Source organism: Arachis ipaensis, chromosome B04 (assembly GCF_000816755.2).
Source record: "Arachis ipaensis cultivar K30076 chromosome B04, Araip1.1, whole genome shotgun sequence".
NCBI lineage: Eukaryota > Viridiplantae > Streptophyta > Magnoliopsida > Fabales > Fabaceae > Arachis > Arachis ipaensis.
In genome coordinates, this window is record NC_029788.2 from 132,885,723 (window position 1) to 132,890,220 (window position 4,498).

Below are 4,498 nucleotides of genomic sequence, written 5' to 3' on the forward strand. Positions count from 1 at the left end.
TTTGTGTTTATAATTTTTTATATTTTTTAAAATCATAAATTTAAAAGATCAGATTTGTGTTAATAAATTTTTTATTATTTTAAAATTACAAATCTAAAGGTTAGATTTGTGAATTTGTAAAAATTTATTATGAAATATGATCTTCAAATTTTTTATATCCACATTAACAAAAGTAAAAAGCACTCGACTTTTCTACACCAATAAAAAACAGGTCATGTTTGTCTATTTCAAAAAAAAAAAAAAGTTAGCCTAAACTTTTGTCTTCTTATGTGGGATAATAGATTGAAACTCACGTTGTGTATTTTGTCACGGTAAATTTTAGAAAGCTAAATTTAACAGTGTTTGTAAAGTTTTTTAGAGTCTTTGAGAATGCTCTAGATGGTTCCGAAACGTTCTAGAATGTCTTAGAAGGTCCCGGAATACTCTAAAAGGTTCTAGAATACTCTGGAAGGCCATAGAGTATTATAGAAGAGTGTGGATGTATATAGGAGTATAAAGAGTAGTATGAAAGAATCTAGAAGTATTTAGAAAGTTGTGGTATGATGAATATTTGTAAAGAAGGTTCTAGATGATTAATCTAGGCCGTTGATTAGATTTAATTTTAACCATCCATTGAGGAGGTGGATGGCTATAAATAGGAGGTGAGAGTTAGTGGGAATGTGTGTAAATCATTTGTAACAAACACTCGAGCAATAAAGTGTTATTCCACCAAAGCTTCCTTTCTCTTGTGTTCTCTTGTATTCTTAGCTTTCTTGCTAAATATTGAGAGTTAGGCTGATTTGGTCTTAGTTCAAGAGGTTGAGTAAGTCCGAGTACTAGCACGGTAGTGTTGAAGTGTGTCCAAGGCCGTGACAATTTGTCATCAAAGCAAGATTCGAGAGGGAGCACAAGTGGGTTGTGGGTATGGCTTCTAGTATCACCATAGAGCATGTTGAGTCTCAAAGGGGAAGGAATGCTATTCCTTCTCAATGGGGAGGCAAGAAGGTCTGTTCTTCAAGTGAGCCTAGAGGTAAGGACTCTAACTTCTTAGAAGAGAGAGTTTCTGTGTTGGAGAATGTTCTATCCTCTATGGATGAGCGTTTCCAAATGATAGAACATGATAAGGAGCCCCTCGAGGCTCACGAGTTAGGAGAACTAGATGCTTTCAAAGAAAACATGCTCCAAATCAAAGAGAAGCTTGAGAATTCCTTAAAGCTATTTGAGGAAGTTCGAGTTTGGTTCGAGGAGGCAAAATCTCGACCAACCATTTTAAGGAAGACGACAAAGATTGATCTCCCCAAGCCAAAGGAGTTCAAGGGTGTAAGGGACGCTCGCGAGGTTGAAAACTTCCTATGGCAAATGGAGAGGTACTTCGAAGGTCAAGGGGTGGTCGAAGAAGCAATAAAGGTACGCACTACAGCTCTATACCTTTCTGATAATGCTACTTTGTGGTGGAGGAGAAAATGCGTATATATGGAGAAGGGTACTTGCAACATAGCCACATGGGAAGATTTCAAAAGGGAATTGAAAAGACAATTCTTCACTGAGAATGTGGTTTATGAAGCAATGAAGAAGTTGAGGGAGTTGAAGCACAAGAGTACAATTAGTGACTACGTAAAGGAGTTCACTACTCTCACGCTTCAAATCCCCAACTTAGCATCAGAGGATGCATTGTTCTTCTTCATTAATGGACTCCAACCTTGGGCAAAGCAAGAACTAAAAAGAAGGAATGTTAAAGATGTCGACGAGGCCATCGTGGTGGCCGAATCACTCATTGAGTATCATAGGGGAGACTCTAAAACCCAAGTCTTCCTCCAAGCCTAGTTCTACTAAAGGTGGGGGAGACAAGGGGAAGAGTTTCTCAATCAAGAAGGAAGAAAAATACTCTTCAAAGAAAAAGTACGAGGAAAAGAAGAAGGCTTTCGTGCCCAAAGGAGGATGCTTCGTGTGCAAGGGACCACACCAAATGAAGGACTGCCCCAAGCTAGGGACTCTGGCATCTATCACCGAGGAACGAGAGGCCCAAACTCAAGTAAACGAGTGTGTTTGATCTATCCAACTCATGAATTCTGTGAAGGGCAAAGAGGAAAGCACCGTAGAAAAGAAAGGCTTGATGTATGTTAAGGCCTTTATCAATGAAAAACCCGTCATGGCTATGATCGACACTGGTGCTACACACAACTTTATCACGCCTGATGAAGCAAAAAGGCTTGGGTTGAAGATCACCGAAAAGAATGGTTGGTTCAAACCCGTGAATACCAAGGGTGAACCCCTTAAGGGAGTAGCAAAAGGGGCAGAGATGACTCTTGGTTCTTGGAAGGGCCTTGTGGATTTCTCAGTAGCACCCATGGACGATTTTAAAATAGTAATCGGGCTCGATTTGCAAAGGAAGGCAAATATAATACATATGCCATACTACGACGTAGTATGCGTCATGGAGAAAGGGTCTCCATGCATGGTCCCTACAGTCTCTAAAGTTGGCGGACCACCGATACTTTCTGCTATGCAACTCAAGAAAGGGTTCAGGAAGGGAGAGATTACATATTTGGCTCTATTACAAGAGGAGTCAATATCCGAAAGAGAAGACGTTCCTCCCAAAATCAAGGAAGTCCTTGAAAAAAATAAGGATGTGATGCCTCCCGAGTTGCCAAAACAACTACCACCTAGGAGGAAGGTGGACCATAAGATTGAATTGGAGTCAGGAGCAAAGCCGCCCGCTTCAACACCTTATAGGATGGTACCGCCAGAACTCGAGGAGTTGAAGAAGCAACTCAAGGATTTGCTAGATGCTGGGTTCATCCGTCCATCGAAGGCACCTTATGGCGCACCAGTCTTATTCCAAAAGAAACATGATGGTTCATTGAGACTGTGCATCGACTATCGAGCACTTAACAAGGTAACCATCAAGAACAAATTAAGAAGTAACAAAAAACCAGAACAAATTATAATTAATTGAACTATTTCAACTATAAGGTAACAGCTAGTTTAAGAATGTCATCAAGCACTACTATGGAGGTACTTAATGTTCATGAAGCCAAAAATATGCTTAACATGTGGCTTTTGTCTTCTTGATTTCAAGGTAACAATCTGACCAAGCAAATATGGAAGGGGAAAAAAACTTAGCAACTCCTCACTATGACAAACAAAATTGTGAATTCAATGTCAAACCATAGCACTGCTTCGAGGATACATTGAGCTAAATACCGTCAATCAACATCTAATTTTCCGATGAAGGACTTAATGTAATTATATATTGCATTTTTCAAACTATAATCATCAACTTCTCTATGGTAAACTATTGTCTTTCAAAACTTGAAGTAATTACAATGAGCTATAAAAAGTATATGAAATTCAATGCTCTTACTGTGTAACAATAATAAAGCCAATTACTATCATACTATCAAGCTGCACTTAAGGTATCAGAAAATGTTTTTATACCATGATTCTGCATGACCAGGCACATCCACTTCTGCCATCACAATTATGCCTGTGATAAATCATGCAAATACTCATCAAATAGATGATCATTATAGCTTAACAGGCACAACAGGGGGGAAAAATCATAGTCGACAAGCATAATTTGCGTGATAAATATATTAAATCTTGATAGCTGAAAAACTGTACCATAGTATGAACTTCAAAAGGGGTAACCTCACCTCTCATTTTGGCAAAACTTTTAGCAGCACATGGTGCAACATGGAATAAAAATAAGAGGAAAAACAGTATTAGTCTTTGATAGATAAAGAAAATTGACTCAAAGATATGCCCTGAAAAGTAACAAGTTGGTAAAAGGAAAATATCCATGGATCAATTAACATTATTTTGGAATATAGAACATGTTACATTTATAGCCCTTCCCCATCTTCAGTTCTAAAACAATTTTTTTTATTAAAAAAAAAAAAAGAATTTCATTAGATGAGGAGAAGGATAATACAAAATGTGGGGACAAGGTCCTATCAATTTTTTATTTCTTTAGCTCATCTATTCTTATTCAAACGAAAAAAAAGGTGTGCTAACTTCTTTTAAAGCTCCATCCCAGAATTTAAATGAAAGTTATTTTCAGCTTTCTTTTTAAAATAAATAAAATAAAAAAACTCACAAATAAGCAATTATTATAGATTATAGATTTTAGATTTCTATAAATATTATAAAAGTTATGTGGATAAATGCCAAGTCACCAACAAACTCATGACTCATTATTATTGTTGATTATTATTTTTGTCTTTGTTTATTCTTTTGCGAACTTTCCTCCTCCATAAAGCAGTTAGGGGATTCGATATATACAATGAAATTGGATGCATAGTTTAATTGGATATATACAATGAAAATCAAATGACAAAAAAGAGAGCATTAGCATAGCTATTTCACAACTCCTCCATAAAGCAAGTTAGGGGATTGGATATATACAATGAAAATCAAACAACAAAAAAAGAGCATTTAACATAGCTATTTAACAAAAAAGAAAACTGCATCAGTTCATTCCTCGGGTGGTGGTCCCAAGTTAGCAATACTCTTGTAG